This window comes from Sorex fumeus, unplaced genomic scaffold (assembly GCF_029834395.1).
Source record: "Sorex fumeus unplaced genomic scaffold, SorFum_2.1 ptg000128l, whole genome shotgun sequence".
Classification (NCBI taxonomy): domain Eukaryota; kingdom Metazoa; phylum Chordata; class Mammalia; order Eulipotyphla; family Soricidae; genus Sorex; species Sorex fumeus.
Window position 1 is genome coordinate 11,947,271 of NW_026606185.1, and position 25,420 is coordinate 11,972,690.

Genomic DNA, 25,420 nt, shown 5'->3' on the forward strand with positions numbered 1-25,420 from the left:
TCAAGGGAAGAGATACAAATGTACAAAAGGGATATAAATAAACATAATTTTGGAATAACAAATTTCCACAGGCAATTAAAACAAAGGACGTGAAAAGTGGGCTTCATTAGGAGGATGACACCTGTATAGGGATGGGGCTATAACTGTAGTGGAGGGAGGTGTTCAGCCAGGAGGAGGAGGAGGAGAAGGAGGAGGAGGAAGAGTTGAAGGGTGTCAAAAGCTATGCCTGAAATCTTTTCAGCAACAGTACTGTAAACCACAGTGTCAAAATTTATTTTATAAAAACAAAACACAGAAAACACACCTCAAACCAAAAAAAAACTCTCATCCAGGAGGACTGGTGGATGGGAGGCAATGGGGGTGGGACATTGATGGAGGGAAGTGGACACTGGTGAAGGGACTAATGTCAAAACAGTGTATGCCTAAAACCCAATTGTTAATAACTTTGTAATTCCTGGTGATTATTTTTTTAAGAAAATTAAGATTTTTTTTTAGCAATGAGCCTTTCAAGTAGTGTTCAGGAAGCCCAGGGCCTGACAGGTTATTCTCAGTTAACTGCCAATGGTTCAATATCAAGATTTAAAGACTATCCTACTGGGTTCCACAGTGTTGAGTGTAGAGACAAGTATCAGGTATGCTCAGGGACCTCCAGTTCCTGGGGGTGTGTGGGAGGTCCCCAGTGTTGCACTCTACTATTCTCAGAGAGCTTGTGGTCCTGGGGATCTAACTGGAATTAGGTGCATGTTATAAATGTGCCCTAGGGACTGGAGCGATAGCACAGCAGGGAGGGTGTTTGCCTTGCATGCGGAGACCGAAGTTCGATTCCCAGCATCCCATAGGATCTCCCGAACACCGCCATGAGTACTTCCTGTGCATTCCCGGGTGTTACCCAAAAAGAAAAAAATATGAATGTGCCCTAACTTTTAGACTATCTCCCAACCCAGAATTGGAACATTTTTTGAAAAGAAGCAAAAGTTCCAATATATCTAGATACATATATTTGTCACAATAAAGTTCCAAATCATGGTAAAATATTTGAGACACCAAATTACTAATCATTTCCCACAGTCTTAGGGATTTTTCACCTTTTCTCTCAGACATCTTAACCTAACTCCTTCTGTATTACAATTCCCTTTTTCACATCTGTTTTAATGATGTTAACTTTTTGAACACCTCCTTGCATAAAGACACAGGCGTGTAGTAGGAAGGGAGATGCAGTGATTAGGCCCTGAGTCCCACAGCCTTGAGAATAAAGAGAATGATTGGTAGTGAAACTCTGCATGTGTTTGTTATATGTTATTCAGGACACTAAAACTTTGCATAAATCCATTAAAAATAATTCATATTCAAAATAGCAGTGTTTTGGTTTTATCTTCAGTCAGCAAGTAGTAGTGGCACCTGTGCCTTAAAGATATTAGATAAACTTTCCCAAGTTTGGCAGTCTGGGATGCACCAGGAATCTAAGCTTTAAACGCAGGCTGCATAATCCATTTTCATATTAAACAAACCATACATCTCCGTTTTCAAAGGAAGTATCAACATAGAGGAAAAGAAGTGGAGCTGGAGACCCTGTCCTTGCCTTGTTTGTTCTTCAGTGAAAAGGAGTTTGGGGGCCTTGCAGTATATGCCAAGAGTGGAATTTCTGGTTGTAAAGAAGTTCAATCCTTATTCTTGCAATAGTCCATGATGTTTTGCAGAGAGAATGAGTCAGTAGTCATTCCCATCCAGAACGGATGGCGCTCCTTTCCTCCACATCTACACTAGAACCAGTTGTTTCTTAATAGGAAAAAAATAATTTTTTGCTCTGACATAATATTACTGATACAGAGAGATATCTCTTTATTGTTTTGATTTGTGTTTCCATTGATAAGTTATAAAGAGATTTTTAATATGCATGGTATTAGATTATTTCACTGTATCACTGTCCTCCCATTGTTCATCAATTTGCTCTAGCGGGCCCAATAACGTCTCCATTGGAGACTTTTGTTGTTACTGTGTTTGGCATATCGAATACATCCCAGGTAGCTTGCCAGGCTCTGCCGTGCGGGCGAGATACTCTCAGTAGCTTGCCGGGCTTTCCGAGAAGGGCGGAGGAATCGAACTCGGGTCGGCCATGCTGGCTGCGTGCAAGGCAAACACACTACCGTTGTGCTATCGCTCCAGTCCATTATATTATTTACAGTGTTGCAAATCTTGATACCTCAATGACAATTGAAAAAAAATAGTGAAAAATTACAATCTCATTTGGAAGATTTCAATAATAAATTATAAAATTCCCTAATTCTGACTTAATTTCAAGTATGAGATATAAATGCATATTCTTACTTTAGACCATGAAGATTGAAAAAATATACTCTTACATATGTACAATCTGTGATTGATTGAATCATGATTGGCTTAATTTTCACACATATCATAAATTTGTATTATACTTCAGGTGTATAAGACAAGCATATATATGGTCTATATCAATAAATGATTGACTGTTTCCCTGGCTAGGTGTCACCAAATGTACGAACCTTCAATTTGGATGCTCTGATTTTTTAAATTAATATTTAGATATAATTTTATGTAAAATGTGCTTTTGTTTGAAAATTGACTTAACTTCAACATTTGAAAAAGAATACATTGAAAACAATCCCAACTGGACATATGATTTTTACCCAAAAGCCTAAACAAGAGAAAAGATATGCAGCAATGTTCCTGTGCAAATATGTTCCTGACACAATAAAGTATGGATTCCCAGAATTCTAATCCATTTATCCAATCTCCTATAAGCACATAAGACACATAAAAATATATACTTCACAACACAGAGTGGGGGCAACTAAATGCTAACACAGAATGAAAAATTCCAATAATAGCAACAGAGAAGCTGATACATTTCATTAGTCTCAGGAGAGGAGCTGTAGATAAAGACAGCAAATTCTCCTATTACCTTCTTTTTCCAAGCATGGTCTGGTGGCCCTGCTATTTGGAATTCACAAAATGTGAAATCTTAACAAAGTGCATGTTCTCTAGCTCTCTAGTCATGTTTATGGAATTAATGCAATTAAAGTGATTGGCTTTTGATGGGAACTGTAACACCACCACAACATATGTGCGTATGTGTGTGTGTGTGTGTGTGTGTGTGAGTGTGTGTGTATTTAGTGTTTTCTGGAAAAATGTATCACTGTCATGTATCACTGTGATCCCGTTGTTCATTGATTTGCTTGAGTGGGCACCAGTAACATCTCCATTCATCCCACCCTTTAGATTTTGGCAGCCTCTCCTTACTCGTCCTTCCCAACGCTGCCATACTGGAGACTCTTTCGGGGTCAGGGCAATGAGACCCGTTATTGTTACTGTTTTTGGCATATTGAATATGCCACAGGGAGCTTCCAAGGCAGGATACTCTTGGTAGATTTCTGGCCTCTCTGAGAGGGACAGAGAATGTATATAAGAGAATACAAGCAAGTATGTTAAAACCAAACACATGTGTGCTGTAACCTCAAGAAAACTCTATGATCAGAATGCATGGAAGCACTGCAACTAAAGTGTGTGATGCTTGCAAACATTACAACTGTGATGTGGCTATTTGTCATCTTAATAACAATAATGAAGGAAAAGGAAGTATAAAAATAATTAAACACAGTATAACATTTTCAACAGAACTCCTTCAAATATCCAGGTATGAGATTGGGGGCTCCTGAGCCTCATGAAATTCTGTCAAATATGACGTTTCTGGGATGGTTCTAACAGAAAAAATCAAGTCAGCATTAGAGTAAGGATCAACTGAAAAAAAGTCAGACAGAAATTCTTGTGGCTTATTTAAGGCTGATTAATACTTTATAGTATAGTGAAATCTATTATTTCATGGACCCTTGTTTTTCCTACTGTCTGTGAGCACATGATAAACAGCATTTAATCTTTGATTTTCTTGTAAACACTTTATTGCTGTAAGCATTCTCTGCAATTTGCTTGTCAAAGCTATTGTTTCATTTGTGATCAGAAAGAGATAACCAATGAATTGTGATAGGATATTCTAATAATGTTAGCAAAAGGTACAAATCTCTTCCAGGACCTTTCTTCAGCATCAGCATCACCACAGCATCAGCACCATACTAGAAAGAGCTTATTCCAGGCTTATTCCAGACCCCAAAAGGGTTTTAGAATAGGCATTTGAAAATGTACATTTTGAGTACATTTGAGTAATTTTCTTTTATTACACTTGTCATTTATATTCTGGCATTTCTTTCTAAGAATTAGTGGGCATCAATGTTTAACTGCATAAAATTAGTATTTTTAATTTAGTTTTCTCATTTTAGAAACATCTTTTATGGTTTCTAGACTCCATATATTTGTCATTTGTAAAAATGCACATCTGTGCTTTTGTCCAAAATTCATTATGATAACAAGATACTTTACTTGTCTCCTATTCAAAAAGTCTCCTTGGGTTCATTCCTCATCTGAAATATATATTTGCATATATTAATGCCCAGATGGCTCTAAGCATCTTAATCAAAAGGGGAGATTTGCCTTGGCATTAATATGTGTGAAAAATTTGTCTTATTTTAATTAACTCGAGATGTGTCATCAGTAAGATATGAAAGACTAAAGATGTTAATTCAACCCCGTGGAGTATTATGAAAAAAAAAAACTGTGTTTTTCTGACTGGAAAGTATCTTGATGGTTTTATCTCTTTTACTAGTTTTAATATCTCCTAGAAAAAATTTTCTCACTATCAAGATTAATAATTATTGTTGATGAGTAACATGTACCAGCTTTAGCTTTCAAAAAGACAAAAGGGGGAACAAAATTAAACCAAAATTCTATCCCAAACTAAGCACAGCCAAGCTGAGGTGACTACCAGCCTTCTCTTTCCTTTTCTACTTAGAGTATAAATAGCATTTTTAATATAGTAATTATTTCAATTTTTATTTAAAAATTTTATTATACATTTTTAATTCATGAATGACTTTCCATGAACTTTGTACCACACATATGCAAATATTTGCATAATCTATATGCTTAGTTGGTACTGAGTTCATTTATTTATTTTGTATAATCAATAATTTATATTGCTTTTGGATAATATATTAATTAATGTTTGGGGGAATTCCTTGTTATGAAGAATATCTGAACAATAGAATTTTTTTTATTGGTGAAACACCATGAGGTACAGTTGTAGATTTACAAACTTTAATGCTTGGGTTTCAGTTATACAACGATCCCTCCACCAGTGCCCATTCCCCACCACCAGTGATCCCAGTAGCCCTCCCACCCCCACGCCCTATTCCCCTCACCCCACCTCGCCTCTGTGGCAGGGCATTCCCTTTTGCTCACTCTTTCTTTAAGGGTCTTGTAGTTTGCAATATAGTTCATATAGTTTGCAATATGAACAATAGTATTTTGAGCCACATCCTTCATAATAAATCTCAATTCTCTTTACTTTATGAATAAAATCTTCAGTAGGTACAATATTCATGGTGAATGAACTTTTCTCATCTTAATTTATCCTACAGTCACTGGCTTTTGAGGTTACAAAGTTATAAAAAGGGACACTCAAGACTACTTTCTGGGATTATTTCTATAGTCCTTTGCTAGAGAAGTTTATCTGATTGTGTAGAGCATCAGAACACCCCACCCCCCACACTCCGAAGAGCTGGAGTACACTCTCCTGAGCAGAAAGCTGGTTCTAGATGTTACTTATGCAACTGCCTTGACTGATTGATGATTGTTCTTCTCTTCCCTTTGAAGGGGGAGAGGCAGAGAATATAGGCTGAGTGGTTTTGGTGGGGAAAAAAAGAAGATGACGAAAAGAAAACAAAACAAAACAAAAAGAGACACCAGTTGCACCAATAAGTAGCCACAATACCGTCAGACATGTGTTCAAAATCCCTTTAGACATAGGAAAACAATCAGCACAGGGAACATTTAGGCAGGTAGCCCCTGCCTTTTCATTATGTATTCCTTATGTTACAGGAATGCATAATTATCCCAAATGTGTATGGGTTTATGTCAATGGGATGTGAGAACATCATTCTCTGGTTTCTCTACTGTCCAGAGAGATTACAAAGAAGGAACTGCAAAGCCTCTAGATTGGAACTGCAGAAGAGACAGACAAGGGACGTTCCAGGAAAACAAAGATTCAGAAAACTGTGGTCGTTAAATAAAAGAAAATCCTTATGGCAATACATACCTTGCCTCAGCTTTCTACACCTGAAAAACTACCCTAATCTCACATACCTTCAGCAGACATCAAAAAATAATTTTTTTACCTCTCACTGACATAAATACATTATATTAGTTATTTTTATCTGGAGGTGAGCAGAGTTACCGCTCTACCTGACAATAATGAGACAGTGTGTTGATTGAGAGGGGGTAATTGTCAGATAAACTTCACAGCAAAGAAATAAACTAGCATTTATTGATAAATAGTGGTAAGTATAATGATAAGTAAATAAATATTACAGAAATGCATAATTATCCCAAGTGTACATGGGTCAATGGTCAGAGTCTCAAAATGCATGCAGCAAAAACAGATACAGCTACAAGGAACAATAAACAAATTCTCCATTATAGTCAGGGACGTCAGCATTCCCCTTTCAAAGACATTCAACAAATATTCCAACTTTCAACAAATTATAGAATTGCTAGATAAAACCACCAAGGAGATAGACAAATTGAAACACCTTGAAACACAATCATAAAACCTAATTTTCATATACGAAACACATCCATCACAGAGAAAATAACATACAACATCTTTAATCATGCATAGAAACTTCCTCAACAAAGACTATATCTGAATTACAAAACAATTTCTCAGTCAGTTAAAAAAATGAATTATGCAGGGCATGTTATCTAGCTACCATGGAAAAAACTTGAACAAAAAGAGAAGTTTTAAGTAGCTAGAATGTTATAGAGCAGAGTCTAACTACCCTTTAGTTAAAGATAAATAACATACAAAATATCAATGCATAACAAAACAAAATTGTAAGTCGTTATATAACAAAAATATATTTAAATATGAATTACAATATATAACAAATTTATAACAAAATGTTAATAGTATACACTGTTTCAAACTATAAGCATTAATTTGATAGTAATTTATTTTTGCTATATATAGCTTTTAACATGTTAATTTTTGGAATTTAAAAATTTATCTGATTTACCTGTTATTTTTATTTCCATAGCTTAAAGTTCAGTATGGCTATCGAAAAGATTTGAGTAGAAGTCATGGATAATCTTCTCCATTACCATTCTGGAGGATGTGATGGATCCATCAGGACATCGGAGGGCAGTCATCTTGGTCCTGTAGTTGGCAAAGGACAGGCGGGCGTTACGAATACTTTCCCAGCTTCTGCTACATCTACCAGCACTTCTGCTCTTCTATCTTTGAGGTCTTCCTTGATCGCATCTCTGCTCTGCTTTGCGAGCTCGGAGGTAAGCTTGCGGTTGCCTGAGGCATGCGCCAAACCACATTGGTGAATAAGTTCAAGAGTTTTCGAAGACAGGCGTTTTTTTGTGGCTATTTCTCTCTTGGCATTCCTCACACATTCATGGAGGTGCTGTACCAGTCGATCGTATTCCTCGTCAATGTTGTCAACAATGGCATCTTCCCATGTTGCTGCAATAGTGCCAAAGAGCTCCCAGTTGGTAGTCGTTCTGGGAGTTCTCTTTTTAAACTTTGCAGCCCTTTCTCCCCGCTCTGTGAAGTAGAATTTTGCACGAAGGAGACTGTGGTACGAACCCGTTCGGAATTTTGGGACAACAGTGACATTGGTCAGGCAAAACCGTTGATTGAATATGATGTGGTCTATTTCATTGTGGAATCGTCCACCAGGAGAGTCCCATGTCCAACATTTAGATTCTGCCTTCTGGAACTGTGAGTTACCATGGATGGTCTTGGTCGACATGATGAACTCAGACAGTCTCTCACCCTGTTCATTCCATTCTGGGCCATGGGTCCCGATGTGAAGTTCTTCAGCTGATCTTCTTGGTCCTATCTTGGCAGTAAAATCACCCACAATGATCTTGTAGAAGGTGTGGTCTTCTTTATAGAACTTCTCCAGCTCCATGTGGAACTTCTCAATTTCTCTTTCATCATAATGAGATGTGGGTGCGTAGACAATGAAGACAGAAACTGCAGGCAGTGAGCCACATCTATTCAAATGTAAACGTCAGATTCGGGTTGTTGGGCATTCGAATGAATCAATGCTCATGGCCAAATGTGTGTTGACACCGACACCTTCGACACTTCTTTTATCGCATGTTCCGAGGAAAAATTCTTCTCCAGTGTCGAAAACGGCATGGTGAGATTCGTGCCTTCTTGTCTCAGTCAGACCAATGATGTCGTACTTGATCATTCGTGCTTGTACCATCAGGTCCTCGATGGATGCATCTGCTGCTAGCGTACGTGCATTGAAAGTACAGACGATCATTTTTGTCTTCCTTCGTTGTGGCAGCCTAGGTTGGCCTTGAGATTTTGTCGGCCTCTCCTTTCTCATCCTTCTCAGTGCTGCCATGTCGGTGAAGCCTTCAGGGTCAGGTGAATGAGACCAGTTGTAGTTACTGGTTTTGGCATATCGAATACACAGCGGATAGCTTGCCAGGCTCTTCCATGTGGGCGGAATACTCTCGGTAGCTTGCCAGTCTTTCCGAGAGGGATAGAGGCTTTTGGGGCGACCTCTAATCGCCCTCGTAGGTGTTACCATATTTGAACCCTATCAAATATGGTACGACAATTCCAGAAGATGGGTATTTAGTGTCTTATGATGTGTCGTGCGGCCACAAAGTGGGCACACGGATCCGGAAAGCGTCCTGGAGTGTGGCGGCGGCTGGGTAGTGGAGGTAGTGTCCACTTGACGACATACCAATTTCCACAGGATGGATATGCCATTCCCAATGCTCTCCCTTCCGAAATCCAACACACCATTTTGTCAGTAAAGAAACGAACAGCACTCGGCCCAGACAAGGTCAGACCTGAACACCTGAAGAACCTACTGTCAGTACTCATCAATACACTGGCTCGGCTCTTCACTCGCTACCTGTCTCAATGCAAGGTTCCGCCCCAATGGAAAACCAGCAGGACCGTACTACTGTTCAAGAAGGGAGACATCCATGACATTGGCAACTATCGCCCGATCTGCCTATTGTCTGTCATCTACAAGTTGTTCACTCGTCTACAAGTTGTTCACTCGAGTCATCCTAAATAGGATTGGCAGAATACTAGATGAAGGACAACCATGAGAGCAAGCCGGGTTCCGCAAAGGATTCAGCACCATCGACCATATCCACACAATAACCAAGCTCATTGAGGTTTCTTGGGAGTTCAAGATGCTGCTCTGTTTAACGTTCATTGATTTAAAGAAGGCCTTTGATTCTGTTGAGACGGAAGCCGTCATTGAAGCCCTAGCCAATCAGGGCATTCAAGCCCAATACATCAGGATCCTCCGTGAGCTGTACTGTGGATTCACTACCAGGATCTCACCATTCTACAAAGAAGTAATCATTGATGTCAAGAGAGGGGTTCGGCAGGGTGATACCATTTCACTGAAACTCTTCAGTGCCACCCTTGAGAACATCATGCGACGACTGGAATGGGAAGGAATGGGAGTGAAGATAGATGGTCGGCACTACACCACCTCCGCTTTGCTGATGACATTGTTTTAATAACACCAAATATCACCCAAGCGGCACAAATGCTGGTCGACTTTGACCGTGAGTGTGGAAAGGTAGGACTACAGCTGCATCTTATGAAGACAATGTTTATGAGAAACAGCCTCGTTCCTGATGCCCCATTCGCTCTCAACGGAACGACCATCTCTGAATGCAACAGCTATGTGTTCCTAGGTCCAGAAGTCAACATGACAAACGACCTGGCACCTGAGCTGCGCAGGAGGAAGAGAGTGGCTTGCAACGCCTTCAAGAACGTCGAAGAAATAACTAAGAGGACAAAGAACCTCTGGCTCTGGGTACATCTCTTTGATTCCACTGTTCTTCCTGCATTAACATATGCCTCAGAGACCTGGGCCTTATGCAAACAGGATGAGAATGCTATTGAGGTCTCCCAAAGAAGAATTGAAAGACCTATGGTTGGAATATCACGTTTCACTCAAATGAGAGAAAGAATCCGGAGTTCCCACATCCATCGATGATCAAGAATCAGGGATGCTGTCTCGTTTGCCAAGGTGTCAAAAATCTGATGGGCTGGTCACATAATGAGATTTAAAGACGACCACTGGACTAGAGCTGTTACTGACTGGATTCCATGGGATGTCAAAAGACCGCGTGGCCGCCCACCTACCAGATGGTCAGACTTCTTCGTTAAGATCATGAACGATCGGTTTGAGGCTCTTCATGTTCCCAGAGTGAACAGATGCCATTGGGCCACACTAGCACACAACAGGGACAAATGGAGACGTTACTGGCACCCGCTCGAGCAAATCGACTACTAAGGGCAAGTTATGTGATTAAGTGAAAGTTCAGTAATTTTATGTGAATTATTTTTTAATTAATTATTCTCCCAGAGTTATTTTTTAATTTTATATTGTAAGTTTTCTTCTGATATTATTTCTTTTTACTTTGATTACTATCATTTGTTTTCTTTATTTAGTCAGTTTTATTATATTCCAATTTTCTCTGCAATACTCCTTATACTGTTTGGTCGGTTTTGAAAACATTATATGTGCATCCTTTTATGTGTGTACAATGCTTTCCTGTCTGAGATATGGAACACTTGCCTAAACTGAGTTTGATGCTGATTTTTATTTCCTTTTATTACAGCAACTTAATAAGGGGAAAGAAAAACGGGACCTCATTCTTCTTCTCGTGCTTGGAGTCCTCACATCCCAGAGTGTTTCTTCACTTTTCCTTGAATGTTGTTGGAAACTCTCAAATGGTTTTTACTTCTAAGTCTCTGATTTCAGCCATTCCCATGATCTAATAACTGAATAATCTGAAGCTCTAGAACACAGATTTGCTAATGTTTTCTGCTGTTGTGTGTAGATATTAAACCTAAGTGTTTTAGGCTTTATCAGTGAATTTCCCCTTTCCTCCCCCCAGAGAAGCTTACAGTGCTCTTATGAGCACTCTTAATCCCCTGAGTATATCTTTAAACTTTCCTTTGTGTTAGCTACTAGATTCCCCGAGTCGTTTGGTTACTTATGAAGTGAAACTGTCTGGTGATTCTGGACTTTGTATTTGTAGAGAATTATATGCTTTTCTATTTCCCCTTTAACTTTTTCATATTTTACTATAGAGCAATGTTTTTGCTTCGACACAGACCATTAATGCTGTGCTCCTAATATTTGGCAGTTGACTCACTCTAAAATACATCTACTACTGGGAATCTCATATTTACTGGATTAGGCTTTGGTTGTCATAGTTCTTAACACCCCCAAAAGGGGGACCCACCAAAGACTTGGACAGACCTGGGGTGAGCAGCAAAGCTACTCTGGCATTGAAATGAGACAGTCTAGAAAGAATAAAAGCCAGTCTTTATGTAAGCCATTATGACTTAAGAGAGAGGACCCCAATGAGGAAGGACAAGCTGAACCAACCTGGGGTTCAGTCTGGAATTTATGGTAAAAACCTGGCTTGCCCTCAGAGCCTAGAGAATTAAGTTTGGAATCTAAATCTCTTACAGTCACTATCAATGTCACTGTCCTTTCATTGTTCATCAATTTTCTTAAGTGGGCCCAGTAACATTGTGAGACTTGTTACTGTGTATGGCATATTGAATATGCTATGGGTAGCTTGCCAGGCTTTGCCATGCAGGCGAGAAACTCTTGGTAGCTTGCCGGGCTCTCCAAGAGGGGCGGAGAAATCGAACTCAGGTTGGCTGTGTAGGCCACGTTCAAGGCAAATGCCCTACCCGCTGTGCTATTGCTCCAGTCCTCTTACAGTATTTATCCAAATAACTTAAAATAGTGTTCTGCCAATCCTATTTAGGATGATTCGAGTGAACAACTTGTAGATGACAGACAATAGGCAGATCAGGCGATAGTTGCCAATGTCATGAATGTCTCCCTTCTTGAACAGTAGTACAGTCCTGCTGGTTTTCCAGTGGGACGGAACCTTGCATTCAGACGGGTAGCGTGTGAAGAGCCGAGCCAGTGTATTGATGAGTACTGACGGCAGGTTCTTCAGGTGTTCAGGTCTGACCTTGTCTGGGCCGGGTGCTGTTCATTTCTTTACTGACGAAATGGCATGTTGGATTTCAGAAGGGAGAGCATTGGGAAGGACATAACCATCCTGTGGAATTTGGTATGTCAGCAAGTGGACAATGGCTATCAAAGAGATTTGAGGAGAAGTCATGGATAATCTTCTCCATTTCTGTTCTGGAGGATGTGATAGATTCATCAGGACGTCGGAGGGCAGTCATTTTGGTCTTGTAGTTGGCGAAGGACAGGCGGGTGTTACGAATACTTTTCCTGACTTCTGCCACATCTACAAGCACTTCTGCTCTTCTCTCTTTGAGGTCTTCCTTGATCGCATCTCTGCACTGCTTTGTAAGCTCGGATGTTCACTTGAGGTTGCCTGAGGCAAGCGCCAAACCATGTTGGCAAATAAGTTCAAGAGTTTTCGAAGACAGGCGTTTTCTTGTGGCTATTTCTCTCTTGGCGTTCCTCACACAATCATGGAGGTACTGAACCAGTCAATCGTATTCCTCGTCAATGTTGTCAACAATGGCATCTTCCCATGTTGCTGCAATAGTACCAAAGAGCTCCCAGTTGGTAGTCGTTCTGGGAGTTCTCTTTTTAAACTTTGCAGCCCTTTATCCCTGCTCTGTGAAGTAGAATTTTGCATGAAGGAGACGGTGGTCCGATCCCGTTTGGAATTTTGGGACAACAGCGACATGGTCAGGCAAAACCATCAATTGAATATGATGTGATCTATTTCGCTGTGGAATCGTCCACCGGGAGACTCCCCTGTCCAACGTTTAGATTCGGCCTTCTGGAACTGAGAGTTACCATGAATGGTCTTGGTCAACATGATGAACTCAGACAGTCTCTCACCCTGTTCGTTCCATTCTAGGCCATGGGTCCTGATGTGAAGTTCTTCAACTGATCTTCCTGGTCCTATCTTGGCAGTAAAATCACCCACAATGATCTTGTAGAAGGTGTGGTCTTCTTTATAGAACTTCTCCAGCTCCATGTAGAATTTCTCAATTTCTCCATCATAATTAGATGTTGGTGCATAGACAACGAAGATAGAAACTGCTGGCAGTGTGCCACAGCTATTCAAATGTAAACATCCGATTCGGGTTGTTAGGCATTCAAATGGATCAATGCTCATGGCCAAGTTTGTGTTGACAAGGACACCGACGCCTCCGACACCTCTTTTATTGCATGTTCCGAGGAACAATTCTTCTCCAGTGTCGAAAATGGCATGATGAGATTGGTGCCTACTTGTCTCAGTCGGACCAATGATGTCGTACTTGATCTTTCACGCTTGTACCATCAGGTCCTCGAAGCATGCATCTGATGCTAGTGTACGTGTATTGAAAGTACAGACGATCATTTTTGTATTCCTTTTTTGTGGCAGCCTAGTTCGGCCTTGAGATTTTTTTGACCTCTCCTTTCTCATCTTTCTCAATGCTGCCATATTGGTGAAGCCTCTAGGGCCAGGTGAATGAGACCCATTGTAGTTACTGGTTTTGGCATATCGAATACATAATGGATAGCTTGTGAGGCTCTGCCATGCGGGCGGAATACTCTCAGCAGCTTGCCAGGCTTTCCGAGAGGGATAGAGGCATTTTGGGCGACCTCTAATCGCCCTCGTAGGTGTTACCACATTTGAACCCTATCGAATATGGTACAGCAATTCCGGAAGATGCGAGCAAGCCAGGTTCTGCAAAGGATTCAGTACCATCGACCATATCCACACGATAACCAAGCTCATTGAGGTTTCTCGAGAGTTCAAGATGCCGCTCTGTCTAACCTTCATTGATTTAAAGAAGGCCTTTGATTCTGTCGAGATGGAAGTGGTCATTGAAGCCCTAGCCAATCAGGGCATTCAAGCTCAATACATTAGGATCCTCTGTGAGCTGTATTACAGATTCACTACTAGGATCTTACCATTCTACAAAGAAGTAATCATTGATGTCAAGAGAGGGGTTCGGCAGGGTGATACCATTTCACCAAAACTCTTCAGTGCCACCCTCAAGAACATCATGCGACAACTGGAATGGGAAGGAATGGGAGTGAAGATAGATGGTCGGCACTACACCACCTCCGCTTTGCTGATGACATTGTTTTAATAACACCAAACATTAGCCAAGGAGCACAAATGCTGGCCGACTTCGACCGTGAGTGTGGAAAGGTCGGAATACAGCTGAATCTTATGAAGACAATGTTTATGAGAAACAGCCTCGTTCCTGAGGCCCCATTCGCTCTCAACAGAACGACCTTCTCCAAATGCAAACAGCTTTGTGTACCTAGGTCAAGAAGTCAACATGACAAATGATCTGGCACCCGAGCTGCGCAGGAGGAAGAGAGTGGCATGGAACGCCTTCAAGAGCATCAAAGAAATTGCTAAGAGGATGAAGAACCTCCGGCTCAGGGCACAACACTTTGATTCCACTTTTCTTCCTGCATTAACATACACCTCAGAGACCTGGGCCCTATGCAAACAGGATGAGAATGCTATTTGGGTCTCCCAAAGAGGAATTGAAAGAGCTATGCTTAAAATATCACGTTTCACTGAAATGAGAGAAAGAATCCGGAGTTCCGACATCCATGTATGATCAAGAATCAGGGATGCTGTCTCATTTGCCAAGGTGTCAAAAATCAGATGGGCTGGTCACATAATGAGATTTAAAGATGGCTGCTGGACTAGAGCTGTTACTGACTGGATTCCACGGGATGTCAAAAGACTGCATGGCCACCCACCTACCAGATGGTGAGACTTCTTCATCAAGATCATGAACGATCGGTTTGAGGCTCTTCATGTTCCTAGAGTGAACAGACGCCATTGGGCTACACTAGCACACAACAGGGACAAATAGAGGCGTTACTGGCGCCCGCTTGAGCAAATCGACAATTAACGGGAAGTCAAGTGATCAAGTGATCAAGTGAACTTAAAATATTAATAAGTATAAAGTTAACTGTTTAATATGTACTAGTAGCAAGGGGAAGAGAAAAGCAATAAAATGTTTGTCATCCCTGGGTGAATCTCTTCATATAGTTAGTTCCTGGGAGGTAGTGTTTCCTTGAGTTAATCTCCACCAAAAGAATTGCCTGCATTGAAATTTTTCCCTCTGTAAATGATCAATCACATTTATGTGAAGTTCTATACCTTATACCTCCTCAAATGTTCTATTAGTATGCTAGCAGCTCTGCATTAAATTGACCATTTTGACCATCTATCAGCGAGTGCCCTATTTCTTTGTTCCTCTGCTAAGGAGGTCTAAGAAGGCAGTTCTCAACTACTGAAAGTGCACCCACTCTTGAACTCACAATCATAGCAGGATTATTTAATTGTGAATCAGGAATTTGCTCCTGACCATTTTTTTTTTCTCACTTCATCTAAAGTAATTCAGGGCCCAGAGAGATAGTAATGCTGGTAAGGTACTTGCCTTGGAGCCCCATATGGTCCCCTGAGCACCACCAGGCATAATTCCTGAATGGCAAGTGATAAATAACTCCTGATTTTTTGTTGTTGTTGTTGTTTTGCTTTTTGGGTCACACCTGGCGATGCTCAGGGGTTACTCCTAGCTCATGCACTCATGAATCACTCCTGGCGGTGCTCGGGGGAAGGACCACATGGGATGCTGAGAATCGAACCTATGTTGGCCATGTTGGCTGCGTGCAAGGCAAACACCCTACCCGCTGATTATTGACAGGTTTCCCCAACCACCAAAAGAAATTCAGAGAAAATCTTAATTCCTTTCATTGTTGCTTAGCTATAGGAATAGTTCATTCTTTTGCAATGATTCCTCTCATCCCTATGAGTGAGAATATCCTACTGGATTATAACTCTCAAAGGGATTCAGAAATAGGAAAGAAAATAGGAAGGAAGGAAGGAAGGAAGGAAGGAAGGAAGGAAGGAAGGAAGGGAGGGAGGGTGGGAGGAAAAAAATAAACATTTTGGTTCTAGAAACTCAGGGTCTTCTCTTGTGCCCCTGGAAGTAAGAATTCTGTTTGCGTTCTTTAGGAAGAGTGGTCCTGGCATAATGGAGGTAGTGCAGTGAATAACGTGTTTTCCTTGCATGTGTCCAACCTGGATTTGATTCTTGGTGCTGTATATGGTGTCCTGAGCACTTCCAAGAGTCATCTCTGAGCATAGAGCTAGGATCAAGCTCTGAGCACCCAGATGTGAACTCCCCCCCCACCAAAGAAAAAATGTCCTAAAGTCTTAAGTGTAGTGAAAAAGTGGGTATGATTTTCATTCTTATTTATGCTTTGTGTGTCTCAACTCTGATGAAAATATGAATCAGTTGTGACATTTCTTACTGTAGGCAAACAATTCTAAAACTTGGTTTTACATTACATATAACCTAGGGGCATTGAAGGACCCCTGAAAGTAAAAAAAAAAGACTATTTTAATGCTTGCAAGAGAAATAAGCATTTTTCCCTAAACTCTCATGTAGTGTCAAAGTGCACATAGTTTTATAGACCATGACATTGCTGAGATTATCCTCTCTCCTGTGGTAGAATTTAGTCAATACTTTATCCAGAGTAGAATGTGATTTGGAAGAGAAGTTGAAGTTAAGCTCAAGCATTTCCAATTTCTGTCACCACCACTATTACCTTGATTAAATAAAATAGAAATCCCTTATCTGTTTTTATTCTAACTTTATCTTCCTAGAAAAAGATGCCTTCTTATTTTTTTAAACATAACAGTAAGGAGGTCTATGTATTTAGTTTAATAACTTGTTTTTATATATTACTTATTGATATAGTAAAAGCTTTTGTGATTTCTATGCATTCATTTATTCATGTTTTAATTAGTATTTAAATTTAGTAAAACTATTCCAATATATGGGACTGAAGCAATAGCACAGCAGGTAGGGCGTTTGCCTTGCTCGTGGTCAACCCGGGTTTGATTCCTAGCATCCCATATGGTCCCCTGAGGACCACAAGGAGGAATTCCTAATGCATGTGCCAGGAGCAACCCCTGTGCATCGCTGGGTGTGACCCCACCCCCAAAAAAGCTATTCCAATGTATAACTGAGAAGATAGCTTGGAGGTTATGTGCCCAGACCTAAGTCCAAAACTGGAATAGTCAGGAATATTGTTGGGTATAGCCTAGATGCCCCCAAGCACTGCCAGGGTGTCCGTTGGACCCAGTGCTGCTGCAGATCACTGGGTTCTAGCAGTGAAACTGGCAACGCAGTGGCTTAACAATGGAGTAGATACCAAGCCCCTCATCATTGCTTGGTAGCCCCAGAAATTATCCCAATTAAAAACTCATAATAATAAATCACTTGTCCTGATTATTTATCCAGAATTAAAATATAGTATAAAGGGAGCTTAAAGAGCTCAAATTCATAGTCCATCTGTTGGAGCTCTGTTCCAGTCCAGCACTACAGAGTACCCCAAGCACCCCAGGGAATTACCTTTGAGGACTTGGAAATAGCCCCAAGTACCACCAGGCAGGGTGCCAAACAGAACAGTAGAAATTAAATTATTATACAGCATAAAGTACTTTAGGTAATACAAACATCAAGAGCATAAACAGAGTCAAGTTCTTGTATTATTATTATCAGAGATATAGATATAAATAGACAATGATAACAGAAAAGATCAACTACTTTACTGAGCTAACAGTGTCTGGAAAATATTTTTACAATATTGCCAATTTTGAAGGTGAATATGTAGATGTATTTTACAGGAAAATATATTTGGGGGAAGAGATGAGATCATCTTGGAAGGGTGGTAAAGAATCTAGGGACGTTACACTAAAGCTGGGTTTAAAATCTGAGAATATAGGGGCAAAAAGTTCAAGGTTTTTGTCTTGTAAGCAGTCAGCCCTCGCTCAATTCCCTGGCACCACATTTGATCCCCTGAACATTGCCAGGTGTCACTTCTGAGCCCGAGCATAGCTACTTGCATATACTTACAGTATAGGAACCAAGGGCCCACAGTATTGCACAGAAGACGGTGGTATAGACATTTGGAAAAGAGAGAGTTCTTCTTTTGATCAAGTGAGTCAGGACCTCAAAATAAGCAGTTGGAATTTTCAGTGGCAGAAGGGTGATTTCTGCTTGCATGCTGCTTAATGGAATGCAGTCAAGATAAGGAGTTTTACCTCGACTACTTTTAATTTCCCACCACACTCTGACAAATAGTATACAATGACATTCTATGGAATAAAAGCATGAATATAAAAATTAAAGATGGAAAAAATCATATTAAATGTAGTCTGTTCCTCTTATTCTTAGAATGAACTCAACATGTATGCCTGTTTTCTTGCTGCGGACAACACTCACTAAAGCTCTTCCCTGTCACCCTCAGCTTGGCCTCCAGTGCAGTTACTGGGCACAGAACCCAACTGCACTCACTCTGGGTGGGCAAAAGGAGAACTCCCAGTGGGAGTCTACTACACAGACCACATTATCTAGGATTGTCTATCCTGCCAGCAGTTTATAAAATGACTTCACTTGAAGGATATGTAATATATTTTAAACTGAGGGGGTTTGGGTTTGTTTGTTTAAAGTGAGAGACTGGTAAATGGCAGTCTCTGGAAATATGGTCAGTTTGGGTTTTGAGAATCAATTTTTTAGCAGGTGATCTGGGTCAGACTTCAGGAATCCTCATCATCTCTAGATTAGGAATGTCTGTATCTACTAAGGTGTCATCACAAGTATAATCTCTGTGATAAGAAGTGGAAGGTTTTATTGTAGTACAGTAAATTAATTCAATTCCTACAACTGGATATCAATTCGGTTATTTCTGTGGGGCCAATGAACTCAAACTGTGAGAAAGTCACAGCCTCTTCCAAAAGCATTTTTCTAAGTTCTCTTTTGTTGCATTACAACAATTTAGTTCATAGTTATAGCTATGTTTTATTCCCATAAAAATAGGCAGGTAGCAGGAAATCCACACAAAATATTTTTACTTAGAGCTCCTCTTTAAGGAACTATTAATTGGCACTTTGATAATGACTCATAACACATTCTTTGGTGGTGTTATCGTTTGTATGTGACCAATTTATTGCACAAATAACCCTCTTCCATAACAACTGCATAAATACATCAAATTAGAATTGATATGCTGACATGAATAAAATACTATTAAAGAGGAGTACAATAACTGAGAACATCATTTTCAAATCAACATACCTTCTCCACAATTGCACACACAAATACTCTATATCTTGTGATGGAGAGACAGGACAGAGGGGAGGTGTTTGATTGCCTAGCACACAAGGGACTCAGAGTTGGGACTGGATGAGGCCTCCAAACACACAGACAAACCAAAACAACTCAACATACAGCAACAATGAACTGTCCCTTTCTGGAGAGGTCTTTGAGATAGCCTTCCTCTTAGAACTGTCTTGAGATTGACCATTGACTCATGATGCACTGTGAAACACACGGTGTTTCAGTCAAGTTGTGATTGTGGCTCAAAGTGGAAGAGAAAATGACTGACAGGTTTAAGACAAGGACTATCACTATCACTCCTTCTGTTGTTCATCGATTTGCTCAAGCGGGCCCAGTAACATTGTGAAACTTGTTACTGTATTTGGCATATCGAATACATCATGAGTAGCTTACCAGGCTTTGCCATGCGGGCGAATACTTTTGGTAGCTTGCCAGGCTCTCCAAGAGGGGTGGAGAAATTGAACTCGGGTCAACCATGTTGCCTGCGTGCAAGGCAAACACTCTACCTACTGTGCTATCGCTCCAGCCCAAGGCAAGGACATATAAACTATAATATGGCTCGGGGGTGTGGGGGCGACTAAAACCTCATGGGAAGGGGGGCGTTCTGGTCCGTCCTTCACGCCCTACCGAGGTCACCAGTTGCCCCCCGCGAGCGGCTCTCCAGCACAGCCACGGCCCAAGAAGCACAAGGACTTAATGCAGAACCCGGCAGCTTGGAGCAGAAAAGTGAACGGACTATGTGTTAATCCAGGCCATCATGTCTGTCTGGAGGGGAAAGGGTGTTGCCCCAGTCGCCTTCTCCTCTCTGGAAAGAAAGATGGCGGCCGCATGGGAGCCTTGTGGACAGCAGGTATGAGCCGGGGGAGTGGGGGCGACTAAAACCTCATGGGAAGGGGGGTGTTTCAGTCCGCCCTTCACGCCCTACCGAGGCCACCAGTTGCCCCCCACAAGCAGCTCTCCAGCACGGCTGCGACTCCAGAGCACAGAAACCAATTTCTTAACTATCTGACTTTCAGTAGAAATACTTCCAGGGTCAATAAGTAAAATAGCAGAAATTCAAAACCAACATTTAATTCTTGAACCCAGCTGTAGAAAGCAAATCACTTCACAATGCTTTTTCAGCATGTCTGATTTGGGGGGGGGGTAAACTCTAAATAATAGTGGTGAATCTTTTATTGAAACAATGAATCTAATCAAAGCAGATAGAGTGTTAACTAGAATTCATCTGCCCCACTGGGACTGGAAGGGGTGGGGGGTGGGGTTTTATTGGGGTTCTTCATGGTAAAAAATAAGTATTGGTAAAGGGAAATGTCTTTGATATTTTCATGACTGAGACCTAAACCTGAAAGCTTTGTAACCTTTCCCACTGTGATTCAATAAATAAATAAAGAAAAAAGAAAAAAAACTATAATATGGCTCATTTAGGTTATGTCAATTTACTCCTCTTTTTTCTGTTTTGGTGATATGCAGGGGTTACTCCTGGCTCTGCATTCAGTAATTACTCCTAGTGGTTCCTGGGAGACCATATGGGATGCCAATAATTAAACCAGGGTGAGCCGCGTGCAACGCAAACACTCTACCCACTCGCTGTACTCTCTCTCAGGTGCCTTTATAAAGAACTCCTTACATCATTTTTTTTAAGTTATGAAATTTGTTTATTTTTTTAATCACTATGAGATAGACACTTTCAAAGCTGTTCATGATTAGGGTTCAGTCATACGGTGTTCTAACACCCATCCCTCTACCAGCGTACATATCCCAGCACCAGTGTCCCCAGTTAACCTCCCATTACCCCCCTCCCCCACCCGCCTGCATCTAAAAAAATATGGTAGAAGACTAATATCCAAGGCCAGAGAAAACAAGAGCTAGGAGAACTGCTCAATAGTTGGAATCTACCGCAAATGTGTGTGGGGCAGAGGGCACATTTTTTATAAGACAGCAACAGTGGTAATCAACATCCTGTGTTTATGTATTAACATCTTAATTTATTCCCATCTTTATTTTCTATTTTTTTAAATTTCCCTTCTCTATGACTCTTGTTGTTGCTGTGTCCTGAGGGCACACACTCTTATTTGAAGTGCATTATGAATAGAAGTGTCCCCAGTCACATTAAACATGTGTGTTGCTGCCAGGCACATACTCTGTAGCCTCAGGTGTACAAGATAATGTTTACATGGATTCTGAGAGCCCCCTCTCAGCACACAACTTCATCCTACTCCCCACATCAACTGTCTTATCATTCCTGTCCCTTCTCTCACCTCAAACAGCCCCCTCCCATCTCTCACCCTCTCATCTTTCTCACTCCCACCTCCCACCTGGGTCATCATCCCTCACACTTCTACCTGCGCACCCCTTGCCCTTCTCATGTCTCTTACCTCCCTCACCTTTCAACCCTCCTAGCTTTCTAATGCCCTCACCTCATTAGCATATCACGTCTTCCACCCCCACCCCCTCACTTTTCTTTACCGTTTTCAGGACTATAACTCCCTCATCTCTCTCCTCTCTCCCGTCTCCTGTTGCTCTCACCCCTCACCCCTCCCATCCATTCTCACTTCTCTCCTCTTTGACCCCTCTAATGCTCCTAATTCTTCTCCCCACATATCTCTTCTCATTTTTGAAGGGAGTTTTGCCAGATATTAAAGTCTTAGTTCATATTTTTGGTCAGTGTCTGAAATATATTATTCAACTGTTTTCTGAATTATAATATTTCTCCTAGTCATTTTATTAAGATAGCATGTGATTACTTATTTTATTGCTGCTTCCAATAAATTATTTTGGCTTTCAACTTTTTTAAAGTTTGATTTTAAACATGTTTTGTGATTGTCTTCAGAGGCAGGCTATTGGTATTATTAAGCCAATTATATTTTTATACTCCCATGTCTTTCTTCAAATTGGGTGTCAGCCAACAGTTCCCCATTCAAAAAAATAAAAATAAACTGGAAAATTGGAAGCTAGGGGGCCTAAGTTCTTCCTTGATAAATAGTCCATTCCCTGCCCTTTTCTTCTACTCTTGCTTCTCTTTACCTTGCCTCACTTCCTCCAGCATCGCTTTGGTCTCTTCTCTATCTATCCCCTAACTTCCGAGATTCTGTGAAAATGTACATTGATTACTGAAATATAGCTCTAAACATTTTAGGTTTAATATTGGTTTGTCCTTTCTGCATTGCCACAGGAAGCTTATTTTTATTGGGTTAAAGCTATCACAGTGCTCCAGAGACACTTCCATTCCTTTGTTTAACTGTAACCTCTTATCTGTGCTCTCTTCCCCAACCAATCACCTTTTTCCCCTACTCAGACTCTGTTAACTTGTAATATCAGATCCTTCTAAGGACACTGGACTTGTATTCATAACTGAAATATTGCTTTTCTTCTTCTCCTATGTACTTTTGCATAGTTTACTTTAAAGCAATACTCTTTTTGTATAAACACAGGAAGACAGTTAATATTATGTTTTGTAACTTGGGAGTTAATTGACTCCGAATAATATTCACTCCTGGACATCTGCTTTCTCAACTTAAGCTTCATTTGCCCTTAGTTCCTAGCACCCCAAAAGCAGGGTCTTGGTGAGGGACTGAATGGACCCAGGGCAATCTGTGAGCTACCCTGGCATTGAAATGGTGCCACATACTTAACCATAAGTTAAGAGCACGGTCATGGACAGATTATGGACAGTTCATTATCACATATAGTACAATACCCAAGATTTGGAAACAACACATATATGGAGTAATGGATCAAAAAGCTGTAATATATATATAGTGTACACAAAAACACAAATATATACATAAACACACATATATATACACCACAGCTTCTAATGAGTATATGTATATAAATATATATATATACACATATATGTATGTTTTGTGTTTATTATGCCATTCTAATAAATAACAAAACCATGCAATTTGCAGCAACATGGATCAAACTAGAGAATATCATGATGAGTGAAGTCAGTTAGAAGAAATCGATAGAGAATGATCTCTCTCATAAGGCCAGAGGTTCTTCATCCTCTTAGCTATTTCTTCAACATTCTTGAAGGCGTTCCAAGTCATTCTCTTCCTACTGCACAGTTCAGTGCCAGTTCGTTCGTCATGTTGAGTTCTCAACCTAGGTACACATAATTGCTGCATTTGGAGATGTTCATTCCATTGAGAGTGAGTGGAATGTCAGGAACGAGTCTGTTTCTCATGAATATTGTCTTCATGAGATTCAGCTGCAGCCCGACTTTTCCACACTCACAATCGAAGTCGACCAGTATTTGTGCCGCTTTGTCTAATGTTTGGTGTTATTAGAACAATGTCATCAGTGAAGCGAGGTGGTTTAGTTGCCAACTGTCTATCTTCACTCCCATTCCTTCCCATTCCAGTCATCGCCTGACATTCTTGAGAGTGGCACTGAAAAGTTTCAGTGAAATGGTATCACCCTGCCGAATTCTTCTCTTGACATTGATGATCACTTCCTTGTAGAATAGTGAGATCCTGGTAGTGAATCCGTAATATAGCTCACAGAGGATCCTGATGCATTGAGTTTGAATGCCCTATTTGGCTAGGGCTTTGATAACCACTTCAGTCTCGACAGAATCAAAGGCCTTCTTTAAATCAAAGAACATTAGACAGAGTGGCATCTTGAACTCCCAAGAAATCTCAATGAGCTTGGTTACCATGTGGATATGGTCGATCATGCTGAATCCTTTTCAGAACCCCAGCTTGCTCACATGGTTGTCCTTCATCTAGTGTTCTGCCAATCCTATTCAGGATGACTCAAGTGAACAGCTTGTAGATGACAGACAATAGGCAGATTGGGGGATATTTGCCAATGTCCTGGATGTCTCCTTTCTTGTACAATAGAACAGTCTTGATGGTTTTCCACTGGGATGGAATCTTGCATTCAAACAGGTAGCATGTAGAGAGCCAATCCAGTGTATTGATAAGTACTGATGGCAGATTCTTCAGGTGTTCGTGAAGAATCTGGGCTGAGTGCTGTTTGCTTCGGAAGGGAGAATGTTGGGAATGACATAACCATCCTGTGGAATTTGGTATGTGGGCAGGTGGAAATGGCTATCAAAGAGATCCAAGTAGAAGCCATGGATGATTCTCTCCATTGCCCTTCTGGAAGATGTGATGAATCCATCACATCACTGTCGGAGGGCAGTCATGTTAGTCTTGTAGTTGGTGAAGCATAGGAGGGCAATGCAAATGCTTTCCCGACTTCTGCTGCATCAGTCAGCATTGCTGCCATTCTCTTTGACATCTTCCTTTATCGCCTCTCTGCACTGCATTGCAAGCTCAGATGTTCGCTTGTGGTTGCATAAGGTTCACGTGAAGTCACATTGGTGAACGAGCTTGAGAGTTTCCAAAGACAGGTGTCTTTTTGTGGCTCTCTCTCTCTCTTGTTGTTCCTTGCACAATCATGGAGGTGCTGAACCAGTCGATCATATTCTTTGTCGATGTTTTCAACAACAGCATTTTTCCATGTTGCTGCAATAGAGCCAAAGAGCTCCCAGTTGGTGGTCATTCTGGGAGTTCTCTTCCTAAACTTTGCAGCCCTTTCTCCCCACTTCATGAAGTAGAATTTTATACGAAGGAGATGGTGGTCTGATCCCATTTGGAATTTTGGACCAACAGCAACATTGGTCAGGCAAAACCCTCAAATGAGTGTGATGTGGTCAATTTCATTGTAGAACCATCCACCAGGAGACTCCCAAGTCCAACGTTTAGATTCAGCTTTCTGGAACTGTGAGTTACCATGGATGGTCTTGGTCGACATGATAAACTCAGTCTCTCACCCGGTTTGTTCCATTTTAAGCCATGGGTCCTGATGTGGAGTTCTTACACCGATCTTCTCAGTCCTATCTTGGCATTAAAATCACCGACAATGATCTTGTAGAAGGTGTGGTCTTCTTTATAGAACTTCTCCAGCTCCATGTAGAACTTCTCAATTTCTTCTTCATCGTAATTGATTGTTGGTGAGTAAACAATGAAGATAGAAACTGCCAGCAGTGAGCCACATCTATTCAAGCCACATCTATTTGTATTTTTTGTCAATGTCATCAACAGTGGCATTTTCCCGTCATCACCATCATCAGCTCATAATCATCAT

At 40.8% G+C, this 25,420-nt stretch overlaps 1 protein-coding gene and 1 non-coding gene across 2 annotated transcripts in view; one reads left to right on the top strand and one right to left on the bottom strand.

The window, feature by feature from the left end:
* Positions 1-25,420, bottom strand: part of ABCA13 (ATP binding cassette subfamily A member 13) — a 461,928-nt gene that overhangs the window by 94,440 nt on the left and 342,068 nt on the right. The gene's annotated exons all lie outside the window — the stretch shown is intronic.
* Positions 5,547-5,770, top strand: LOC130045627 (small nucleolar RNA U3). Its single transcript, XR_008795595.1, has one exon. It is a non-coding gene; the product is annotated as a small nucleolar RNA U3 (small nucleolar RNA).